Source organism: Mastomys coucha, unplaced genomic scaffold (genome assembly GCF_008632895.1).
Source record: "Mastomys coucha isolate ucsf_1 unplaced genomic scaffold, UCSF_Mcou_1 pScaffold18, whole genome shotgun sequence".
Taxonomy (NCBI): Eukaryota; Metazoa; Chordata; class Mammalia; order Rodentia; family Muridae; genus Mastomys; species Mastomys coucha.
Genome location: NW_022196900.1, coordinates 87,094,683 through 87,107,346, shown reverse-complemented (window position 1 = coordinate 87,107,346; position 12,664 = coordinate 87,094,683). Strand labels below are relative to the sequence as shown.

General features: G+C 45.1%; 1 long non-coding RNA gene across 1 annotated transcript in view; it reads right to left on the bottom strand.

The window, feature by feature from the left end:
- Positions 1-4,888: 4,888 nt before the first annotated feature.
- LOC116095581 overlaps positions 4,889-12,664 on the bottom strand; it is a 16,504-nt gene continuing 8,728 nt past the window's right edge. The window contains exon 3 of the long non-coding RNA XR_004120652.1: positions 4,889-4,941. This is a non-coding gene — a long non-coding RNA (uncharacterized LOC116095581). The remainder of the gene's footprint in view (positions 4,942-12,664) is intronic.

Here is a 12,664-nt window from a genome sequence, read left to right as displayed (position 1 = left end):
AGCACTGGCTGGAGGGGATGCTGGCTGGGGAGGTGCTGGCTAGTTTGGGCAGTGACTGGTGGGGGTGCTGTGTGGTAGGGGCAGTGATTGGTGGGGGATGCTGGCTGCTGGGGGTGCTGACTCCACTGAGTGAGGACTGTAACCCTTGACTATGGGGATTCCTGAGACACAGGGTCTAGATATCTTTGTCATCTGGGTTGGAAAAATCACAGGCCAGGGTTTGAAAGGACTCCTAGGCTCTTCATGTATAAAACTGGAAGCCATGTTTAGGTCTGGTCACTTGTCAACTGACCTATGACATCCCTTCCCTTACAGCAGGGATCCCACTCCCAATGCTCTGTGAGAGTCTCTGTGCCCTGACCACACCCCTTCAAGTCCCCCGAATGTGGCTTGGACTATGAGCTCCTGGGAGGCAAGGCTCTCTAGCCTACACATGAAGGAAGACGACCATCACAGGCACCCAGGCACCCTCTGAGCAGAGAACAGAAAAACAGACAGGGGTTGATAGAAGTTTTTGGTGAGATATGAAGATGACCATGAGTCTCCAGAGAGACTCACGGGGGGACCAGATAGGCTACCGGTCCTGACTAAGATAGGGACACATGTGTCAAGGACAACCTGACAGCTACCAACATCGCAGACCTGCGAGCGGTGGCTAGGAACACTGCTTGGGTTGGCAGAGTAATATCTGGGCACCTAGGATCAGTGGAACGGGTACATTGTACTGTAAAGTCACAATTCCATCAGAGCTGACCCAGAAGCCACCAGTGCCTGGACAGGGTACCCCCACCCCCATTCCAAACACCACCCCATCACGCACTCTAAAGATTCATCTGCCATTCAAGAAAGGTTCGGAAAAACATTCCCTCATCCCTGGAGGAGTCTCCTGACAACCTGGCCCGGGAGACACCGCAGCTCTGAGGAAGGCCCCAGGGACACTCACTCTGCTCCTGACTCTCTGACTTTGGAAGTCTCTTGCTGACAAATGTAGGAAAGAGCACTCAGTAAAGCTCAAAGCCTGTGCCTGCCATGTAGCAGATGCTTGACAAACGTGTGCAGAATGAAGGAGTGGCCCTGAGAGATCTCTGCAGACTGCGCCGCACAGCACGCGCCACCGATATTATTCTTACTGTGACTAAATAAAGCCATTATCAGGGGTATTATGGGAAATTCCATATTTCTCCCTAACGAGATCTTTTTCTTCTGAGTTCTCAGCAGACAGAGAGCGAATGGAGGGCCTGGCTCACAGTGGGCATCAATAAACGTTTGATGGATGAGTCAAGGCATGCATGGATAAATGAGAGGTCTATGGATGAATGAATCGCCACATGGATGGCGGGAACGGAAAGATGGATAGAGTGGTCCTGCGTTTGCCTACTCAACAGCCGCCTCCCTCTTCCCCTGCCTTTTTCCATGTGAAATGAATCCCAGCTTTATTCAGTCTCTAGTATGCAGGGAGGAGACCAGCCCTTCTCCAGGCAACACATCTTGTTTTGCTCCAGTTCGCCATTATATCTTCTCCCCAGCCAGAGACTTGCTTAGAAACAGCCATGTGATGCAATTCTGGCTCAAGAGACGGGGGAGCAAGCCCACTGGGGCTCCACAAGAGCACAAGAGCAATACCTCATTACAGGAACTCCAATAGGGAACGTTCTCTCTTCTGGTCTCCGACATGGGTGTGTGAGATGACACAGAGGCATGTAGTCATCTTGTAACCATGAGATATGACAAAGGACAAAAGCCAGCACTGTCTTTGGATCACTAGATTAACCAATGTCACTGGGTGGGTACGTGGATGGATGGATGGAAATATGTTTGGGTGAATGAATGAACTTAGAAATCTATAAGTGGATGCAAAGATTTTCATGGGAGTGGTGATAGATGGAGACATTGGTATAGGGATAGTTGGGTGGGTGGGTGGGTGAGTGAATGGATGGACAGATGGACGGATGGACAGACAAGTGGATGGATGGATGGATGGATGGATGGATGGATGGATGGATGGATAAGAAAATGGATGAGTGGCAAGATGGGTGATGTGGGATGGAGGAGGAGAGGAAGAGAAAGAAGAGGGTCAGAGGAATGTTGGAGGGAGGGAGGAAGGAAGGGATAGAAGCAGGAGAGATAAAGAATGCTGGAAGTGAAGGAATGGATATAATAAATGGATGGAGAGAGAGGAAGGGATGCAGGAGGGATAGAGGAATGTAGGAATGGGGAACAGATGATAGAGCAAGTAGATGGATAAGTGGACGGATGGAGGAAGAGAGAAAGCAGTGGACAGAGGGCAGGAAGGGAGAGAGGAAATGAGAGATGAAGCAGTAGAGGAACGGAAATGTTTTCATGGAGTTGAGACCAGATGTGTGTGTGTGTGTGTGTGTGTGTGTGTGTGTGTGTGTGTGTGTGTGTGACTGTGTGGAGAGCATAGGGCTGGCTAGCTGGGGAAGAATGCATGCTGTATGAGACCACCAATGGGATCACTGCCTCCCTTCAAAGGATGTTCCTCCAGCACAGACCAGTCAGTGGGCTGAGCCTTCCCAAGGCTTTCTTCCCAGCTTTCATTTGGATTCCTGCCTCATGAGACCTAGGTTTGCCCACCAGGATAGTATTTCTTCACCCTTTGTCATCTGCTGTACGAACCAGTGTGCACTTGATCCTTTAGGGCAAGTTTCACCTTGCCAGAGAGGCCCAGCTATGCAAACACACAGGAACTCAAGAGCTGTTTCCACACCACTTGCCCCAGACCCAGAAGAGCCTTCTCACCTACAGGATGGGGCCCACAGTGCCATGAGCATGGAGATGCTGATGTGTAAAAGAAAGCCTCCTGTAAGGGGGTTCTCTACCCAGCTCTCACTCAGTCTGTGTGTGTTGTGTGCATGCCTGTGTATGCACCCCATGCCTGTGCATGTGTGTGCATGCATGTACTTGACACAGAAGATGGAACCCAGTGTCTCAGGCATGCTAGATTCCTGGGCTTCCCCACCTCAGTTTTCTCTGCCATGATTTCACTTTTCTTCCTGAGACAGGAGTTCACAGAGTTGCCCAGGTTGGCCTCAAACCTTGATCCACCTGCTCAGTCTCCCCAGAAGCTGGAACTACAGATGTGTACCACCATGCCTGGGCCTCCTGGGTTCTTTAGTTTGGCCACAGCTAGCATGCAGAGCAATGCCCCATCTCATCCATACCATGAACCTTCTTGCTAGGAATCCCACAATCTAGGTCCAGTTCTGCCCTGAGGAGCACCCTAGTTCCCATCTCACCACCCCTGTGGCCTCCTCTCTTCCTTCCCCAGGATCCAGTCCTCACCCTCACCTCTGGCTCTAGCCTTCTGTGATATGCTCAATGTTCTCTGAGCCAAGCTCCCCTCAACCCAGGGCCATTGCACAGGCTGCTCCGCCCAAAGTCACCTGCTCCTCTTCGCTCCACCCTCACCTTTTAGTGTGTGTGCGCACACAAGCACCAAAGAGGCCAGGGAATTTCAAGATTCCTATCTGACCCAGACCCCACAGAGACCCCTCTGTTTCCACATTTCTGACACACCTCCTACCACCCTTCCAGACTCTGCCCTAACAGACAAGGCACCCCTTGAAACTGGGTGTCTCTATCACTACTACATAAAATTGGACCTGACACATAAACAGCTGTCGTCTGTCACTCACTGAGGATTGCCCTGCTGTTCAAGTGGCCACAAGGAGGTGACAACCATGCCATCCATTTATGCTTGGTTCTGGAACTTTCTAAGCTCTAGATCTCTCTTCCCTCGTGGCTTAAAGCTCTCTGGAGGTATGGTAAGAGCTGGTCTGAGAATTGCTAACCACATGTTCTTAGGCAGGTCATGAGCCTTATCTCCTTGTTTTCTTTTGTTTGTTTGTTTATTTGTTTTTGTTTTTTTTAAGACAGTGTTTCTCTGTGTAGCCCTGGCTGTCCTGGAACTCACTCTGTAGATCTGGCCTCGAACTCAGAAATTCGCCTGCCTCTGCCTCCCAAGTGCTGGAATTAAAGGCGTGTGCCACCACTGCCCCGCATTATCTCCTTGTCTTATAGACTCTGATAGAGGTGCCATCCCAGGGGATGGAGACACTAGCATCAGTCAAGAATGATGTCCACCTTTGCAAACCTAGAATAGGACAGGCGGAGAGGGCGACACTGTCCTAAAGGTGGGTCTTCCCCACAAGTGACGCCTGTCAACCCCTGTTGGGAGGATTGCTTAAAGCCTCACTAGTGACCGTGCAGGGGACTCCACCACATGAGTGAAAGTCCTTGAAGCAGCAGGCAGGCACCAAGTACCAGAAAACCTTTCCCTGTCCTGGGAAATGATCCCCAGCAGGTCAGTCAGAGCAGGAGAAGGCCTCATCCTGCTGTCTGTGGGCAGAAGGACTCAGCACCCCTGTGTGGCTCCACCTTCATAGCTGCAAGCCTGAGACCCAGCCAGAGCTGGGACCAGTCCAACTCCAGGCAGCTCTGCTAAGATGCTTCATAATAAAGGTAATCGTGAGGGCTGGTGAGATGGCTCAGCAGTTAAGAGCGCCGACTACTCTTCCGAAGGTCATGAGTTCAAATCCCAGAATCCACGGCTCACAACCATCCATAATGAGATCTGACTCCCTCTTCTGGGGTGTCTGAAGACAGCTACAGTGTACTTACAAATAATAAATAACTTACATTAAAAAAAATAAAGGTAATCATGAGACAATTACCCTCTTTCCTCTCCCAGTGTCTTAATCAGAGCCAGAGGCACAACTCTTCCTTGCCTTTGCATTGCCCAGCGCTGTATTTAAGGCTTGTCTTTTGACCTCCCAACACGCAATAGCTACAAAGGCGCCATAGGTCCACCCTCCCCTCTTTAATCACTGTGGATGCTTACTGTCACATGGTGGGAGGGTTCCGAAGTAGATTAGGGCTTTCTGATCAGTGTCGTCTGTGGCCATGATGTTTCTGGAACGCCTGTGCAAGTGAGAAACAAGTGGCTTTTGAATTCTCAGGATCCAAGTTCAAATCTCAACTCAGTTAAAAATATGTTGTGTGACCTGGGAAAGATCGTTTACCTTCTCTGAACGTCAGGGGCCCCAACAACATGTGCTCATTCTTTAGGATGTCAAATACAATGTTACAAGTGGCATGCTTCCTAAAGAGTTGGGCAGAGCACCTTAGGTTGGCTACTCACAGGTGACCCTGCCCAGGTGCCCAGGTCATCAACTGGGCAAACCTGACCCAAGAGGCAACAAAACAAAGGCAAGAGGCCAGCTGCTGGAGAAGGGATCTCAGACCTGCACATGGGATCTTTTTTGTTGTTGTTGTTGTTGTTTTGTTTTTTTTCTAGACAAGGTTTTTCTGTGTAGCCTTGGCTACCCTGGAACTCACTCTGTACACCATGCTGGCCTCCAACTCAGAAATCCGCCTGCCTCTGCCTCCCAAGTACTAGGATTAAAGGTGTGCGTCACCACCGCCTGGCCAGGATCTTTTTTAAAATTTATGTATATATGACTATTCTGTGTGCATGCTAAAACAGGGCACCAGATCCAATTATAGATGGTTGTGAGCCACCATGTGGGTGCTGGGAATTGAACTCAGGACCTCTGGAAGAACAGCCAGTGTTCTTAACCGCTGAGCCACCTCTCCAGCCCTGCCTGCAAATGTGTCTTTATTTATGCTGTTTTCTTGGTGCCCCTACCCTCTGACAGTGCAGGTATAGAGAGAGGAGGTTTTCGTCTGACACATAGATGTGGTTCCGTCACTCCGCAACGTCTCTGGGATTGACTCAGTGGCTGTGTGGAGAACAAATACCTAATATTTCAGGACTCCTCTCCTTTCTACTTTGTCCCCAAATGGCAGGGATGTGGCTCAGTGGTTGAGTATTTGTATAGCATTTGTGAGGACCTCGATTCCAACAAACACTACAAAGGAAAACTGAAGAGAAACCATTTTAAAATCTGGGCTGCAGCTTGGTGATAGAGTGCCTATCCAGCAGATCTGTGGTTCGAACCCTAGACCCACATGAGAGAAAAAAAATAGTCCTTTCCCATCATGGCCTCTGGGATGGAGACAGGGGCTGATGCAGGCTTCCAGAAGGAACTGGAAGGGTGGGCATGCAGACTGGGCCACACACCCCACCCTCGTGCCCCCAGGTAACACTTGTTCCACCTGTGGCTCCTTCCCCTGCCTCCTGAGGCTGGCAACACAGTTGGCACTGGCTCCTTGGACCCCACAAATCCCGTACTGGTTCCAGGAGAGCTCCCTGGATCAGGAAGTGTCCTAACAGGTATGGACTGAGGCAGCCGTGCACCCCAGGGGCCAGCAAGGCCTGCCTCCTCTTCCCCCTCATGAGAAGCAGAGGCTGGCCCAGACCCTTCCCACTGGGACCCCAGGATCCCTGAGTGTCTTCCCTGTCCCTCTCACTCCTAGGATGGTGGCCTCTGTGACCTCTCCCTGCTCTCTTCATCCTGCCCACATTCCCGTGACCTGGCTCTTGATGTGTAAAGAACACGTCTACACTTAGGAGCCCCTCCCCTGCCAGCTCTCTGGGCCATTGTTAGTGGGCTAACAGCAGCAGCAGCAGCAGCAGCAGCGCATTCACTCAGAAGCCAACATCAAGCCTTCCCTTTTGTCCTCAGATCTCCAATTCTGGTCCTCCCTGAGATCCTGGCACCTGTGACTGAAAGTAGAGGCACATAAAAAAGGCTTAGAAACACAGAAAAATAAATCTTTCAACTGCTACACCAGGTTCTTCATAGGAGAGCACAGCCCCTCCCCCTCACCACTGCCAAGGCCCAGAGAGGGCAGGAGCGGGCACAGCAGGCAGGGCAAGGTCATATGCTCAATAGAAGACTCTGCCTGGGATACTTCTTCCCCAACTTGCAAGTGGGCACTGGGCTTCCAGTGGAGCACCTCGGGATTTCAGTGGAGCACCTTGGGATTTCAGTGGAGCACCTTGGGATTTCAGTGGAGCACCTTGGCTTCCTGTGGAGCACCTTGGCTTTCTGTGGAGCACCTCGGGATTTCAGTGGAGCACCTTGGGATTTCAGTGGAGCACCTTGGCTTTCTGTGGAACACCTCGGGATTTCAGTGGAGCACCTTGGCTTCCTGTGGAGCACCTTGGCTTTCTGTGGAGCACCTTGGCTTTCCATGGAGCACCTTGGGATTTCAGTAGAGCAACTTGGTTTTCCGTGGAGCACCTTGGCTTTCTGTGGAGCATCTTGGCTTTCTGTGGAGCACCTTGGCTTTCCGTGGAGCACCTTGGGATTTCAGTGGAGCACCTTGGCTTTCCGTGGAGCACCTTGGGATTTCAGTGGAGCACCTTGGCTTTCTGTGGAGCGCCTTGGCTTTCCATGGAGCATCTTGGGCCTCAGCACTTGCCAGCCAGACACTTGTCAGACAGCACTTGGGTCCTGTCTTCCTGCTGCTATCTCATGCCTTTACACAGTCAAGAACTCAGAACAGAGTGACAGGACCCTCACTCTGGGTACTCCATCACTGTCCCATGAATCCCTCTCCAGTTGCACCCAGGGCACACTCCACCTACACCGGGTCAGCTGCTGCTGGCTACTAGAGACAATGGAGTCAAGCACCCTTCTCTGCGGGTCTTTCTGCACACAAGTTCTTACCCCACTCCAGTGATCTTTGATTAGTCATAGTATATACCTCTGAGCTGTGGTATCGTCTGCTTTAAATGCCAGTTTGCCTCGTGTACTGGTTCACAGCTCTCATCTTAGCACTTCAGGGACTAAGACGGGAGTATCTGGAGTTAACAGGCAGCCTGAGCTACATAGAAACGCCAGGGTCAGCCTGGGCCACATGAGAGGCTATCCTGGAAAAAGAAAAAAGAGGAAGGAAGGAGGAGGAAGAGGAGGAAGAAAAAGAAAGGGAGAAGGAAGCCACGGTAACAAAAAACAAAACAAAACAAAACAACAAAAAAACCAAAAACCCAGGCCGGCAGAGGTGTAACCCAGGGCCCCTGTTCCTTCCCTCTCATACCTCAGGCACCCTCCACATGCACCTTCACCTTCAGAGCCTCACTATCACAGAGTGGTTGCCAAGGTCCCAGCTTTTTGTCTGCATTTGAGCAGAAAGAAATGGACAAGCAAGTGTGCCCTCCCCCAGCCTGGTGCAGGCTGATTTAGACCTTGCTAGCCCACCTAGGGTGGAGCTTGCCTTCATAGGAGAAGTCTAGTGTCCTGTCGTTTCTGCACCTTCCTACAAGGAGCCACCACCTACTGCATTGCTGAGTCTGCCTGCCTGACGCGTTCTTGACTAGCAACAAGATGTTAATGAGGCCATGAGATCCTGGCATTGAGGGGGATGGATCCCTCCCCTCTATATACTCAGACTCCTAAGCAAACATTGAACCTTGATCAGCAACTTTTGTCTTGGTCTCATTATTTCTCTCATTCTGGCACAGGTAAGCAACTTACAGTATTGATGCTAGCACTGGCCGTAAACTTCATCGTTTTGAAAGTGTTGCTGTAGGTGTGAAAGGATATGGGCTAAGTTGAGACAGTGCTGGCCAGGCGCTGATCTCACTTAGGGGTTGACAGTGAAAAATGGGATCAGAAACTTCTTTTTTTTTTTTTTATTAAAGATTTACTTATTATTATAAATGAGTACACTGTAGCTGTCTTCAGACGGACCAGAAGGGGGCATCAGATTTCATTACAGATGGTTGTGAACCACCATGTGGTTGCTGGGATTTGAACTCATGACCTTCCAAAGAGCAGTTGGTGTTCTTACCCGCTGAGCCATCTCACCAGCCCCAGGATTGGAAACTTCTAAACAGGCATTTGTCCGCAGTCAAGAACTGCATCAGGCGAGAGGAGTAGGGCATAAATAAAATAAAAAATAAAGTAAAAAGAGTCAAAAACTAACTAACTAACTAAATAAATAAATAAATAAATAAAAGAGGGAGATAAACAAATGACATGAGAAAGAAAAGAGAAAGAAAATAGATTTCAGAGCTCTTCTAGGGACAGAAAGAAACCAGGAGACGTCCCACTTCCTCTCTGGCCTGTACAGGAGAAATCCTTAGTTTTGTTTGCATCAAGTTCTCTACCCTCTCAGTGTTGTTTGTAGTCAGTGCACCAATCTGTCCACATGTCAATTTGTGTCTGTTTTTGTTTTGTTGTCTGAATGACTGTTGTTCTATGTTTCATGTTAAAAAGAAAAAAATGGTTAAAAACTTTACCTGCTGGCTATCCACCTCTTGATTCAATCTCAATGAACACAGTGGAGGCTGATTTAAGTTGTCCTCACCCTTAGCCAGGAGTCAAAAACAACAAGAGAGGCCCTGCTGAGAAGCTGCTTTTAAGAGGGGTCAGCAGTTTAAGTGCTAAGGCAAATAAGCTAACAGTTGTTTTTTCCTAGAAAAACCTCTGCAGTTGTGATTATTGGGTTCAACAAATGACAAAGTGCTTTTTCTCTTAAAATTATAGCTAGAAAAGGTAAAAATTCTTTGATTGGTCTACATTTATAAGATTTGTATAGCTGCTTCATTTGGTTTTTTACTAGCCCTAAAGGTATAAATATGCTCTGCATGTCTTCGTTGTAAATTATTGGCTTATAAGTTATTGGGTATGGTGAAAAGTTACAACATTGGTAACAGAAAATTAGCTTAAAACTGGTAACCCAGGGTTGGAGTAATTTTTAATTACACGTGGCATGTAACAGCCCAGGAAACCAGGCCTCTAAAGATACTTCTAAATTGGGATAATATTTTATGCAATTCTTATCTTAGAAACTAGTATAAGAGATAAGATTTAAAACAATGTCTCTTTAATGAAGCATTAAGAGTTGCACTGTCATATGTAAAAATTGGCAGCCAAACTTTGTAACGTGACAGTAGTGCTTTTGGTATTGATTTTAAAGAGAATAGATTGTTTAAAATTGGGTTTTGTTCTCCAAAAGTTATGGTTATGCCTTAATATTACAAAAGAAACTTTAAAAGTATGGTTAAAATTGCCAGTGTCCCATTGGCTGCAGTTTGCAGTTTGATCACAAGCTCAAGATTCTTAACTCACCCATATTTTGTAATTAAGATGATTGCAAGAATAATAATAGTAAAAAAACAACTGTGGCCAATATGGGCCCAATGCCCCTATTACATAAGCTTTATTAGATACAGTGACAAAAGCAAAATTTAACCCCCAAAGGTTAAAAAGGAGATCTCAGTGAAAATTTATTAAATAAAAACAGCTAACAAAATTTTCAGAGACCCTCAAAAAGAGGTTCCTTTTGTTACACAATTGTCTTATGAGAATACTAATGCAGCTCTCTGAGGCCATCCAGCCATATAAAACAAAGACAGACTTATCTAGATATATTCGTCTTTGTGTAGAAATTAGATCCTCATACAATCAGAATCTAGCTGTATTTGTTGCCTTTCAGGGGACTACAGTACGTACAAACAATGCTTTTACAGCGCCGAGGTTATAAGAATGTTTTAAGTATAAATCATCTTTAAAAAGACTGTCCAAAAATTAGAGGCATAGACAGACAGTACACTTGCTCCCCTGGAATCTGTTCTCACTGCAGGAGGTGTAATCTCGGGGCCCAAACTCAGGTAGTATACTCAGATTTAAAAATATTTACACTTGAGATAATACAAAGCACAGAGAGTTCTCAACAAGGTTTGTGTGACATTTCTTTTGTTTTGCAAACCTGCCTAGGGAAGTTTTTGTGGCCTCACCTCTCCTTGCCTCAGGGAGAGCATTATTTCAGATCTACCCAAGTGTTGTTCAAAATAAAGTTTAAAATTAAGATTAAAGAAAGGTCAATAAGGCTACGGAACTTACAAAGGCATTACAATCTAGCCTGCCTACTTCATAAAGAATTATTGTGCATTTGAAAGGTTGTTTTTTTCCTCTGCATCCTGGTAATTTCAAAGAGTTTGCTTCTAGTGAGTTTGTAATCATTAGAAAGATTTGCCTTTAAAAATGGCTAATAGCCTTACATTATGTAAAAAAAAAAAAAAATTGTCTCTGCTTCAGTACAAGAAGCTAGGACCTTAAATTGTTCAGTGTACATTGTTTATTATCTAATCCCTCTTTAAAAAATTCTTACTATCTTTGTTCTTACACTAGGAGCTTTAAAAACAAGTATTTGTTGCTCCAGAAAGGTTTCAAAGGCAATATCTTTTTCACTATTTGGACCTCAGTTATATCCTAGAGAAGGTGTGGTACAAAAATTCAAAAAAGAAAAGATGATTTGTTTACTTCAAATTATTTTCAGAGGCTTCCAGGAAACGTTAATTGGCTAAGGCCTTACCTTAAGCTCACCACAGGACTTAAGCCTTTGTTGGATGTTGTCTAAGGGGATACAAAGTAACTGGTGAGAGACAAAGAGCTTTTACAGAAAGTAAAGGAAGCTTCTGTAATCAATTGTGATCAGTTGTAATCAATTGCAATCAAATGTTTAGTTATTGTTACTCAATGTGCCCACAGCAATTCTTTGGCAAAAGAGAGCATTAATATAGATAGATTCATCTTTTCTCATATCTAAAGTAAAGTTTTAACATTCTATTATGAAGTTGTTGTGGTGTTAATAAAAAATTATATGATAAAATCATGAACGTATTTTAGAAAAAATGTCTCAAAAACTAATGAGACATCTATTTCTTGCTTCAAACAGTAATTAAATTGGTTATTGCAAAATATTGATATTTGGCCTATTACATAGTAAAAATTTTAAGCAAAATTGATAATTATCCAGAAAACAAATTAAAATTTGCTTGCATACATGCTTTTATATTTCCTGTAAATTTATGTATGTATCCCATAAAAAAATACATCCACAGCCCTTCTTGAGAGAAAAGTATATGTGATTGGGTCACATGTTTAGACTTACGAGTTTCCCTATACTTCAGCACAAATAATTGAACTACGTGCTATAGTCACTATTTTTAAAGTGCTAAAATCAAGCTTTAATTTGTATATTGATAGCATATATATATATATATATATGTATATATGTATATATATATATATCAGGGTTTATAATTGCATAAATTGTTCCCTTTTTTAGGCACTGCTAATTCTCAAATTTTACAATTGTTTATGCATATACAACTTAATTTAAGAAAAAGTACAGTTCCTTTAAAGGACTGTATTTAGATATTTAAGAACTCATCCTAGACTGTCTGGATAAGACTGCATAAGACAGTGTCACAGCAAATTTGTATCCCAGGCAGATTTTAGGCCTTACACAAAAACAATTGGCCATATAATCTCATTCATTACAACACCAAAATAATAATGGCTTGAGATGATAATTTGGTATTTCTAGAGAATATTTCTGATTTTAAAAATTTAAAAATAAAATATGCACATGTGACTATTGATACCTTTTCAGGCTTTCTAGTTACAATTGCCTTAACAACAACAACAAAAAAAAAACTAGAAATGTAATTGGTCATTGCCTACAGTATTTCTATGCTTGGTGTTCCGAATCAGATTAAAACAGATAATAGAACGGGTTATTACAGTCAAACATTTGAGATGTTTTTGTCAACAATTTAATGTTACCCATATTACTGAGATTCCTTATAATTCTCAGAGACAAGGAATTGTTGAATGTGCACATCACATTATGAAAAACTGGCTTGTAATAACAGAAAAGGGGAACTTATACCCTCCAGAATCACCAAAAGCACATCTCGCTTTTGTCTTTTTTTTTTTTTTTT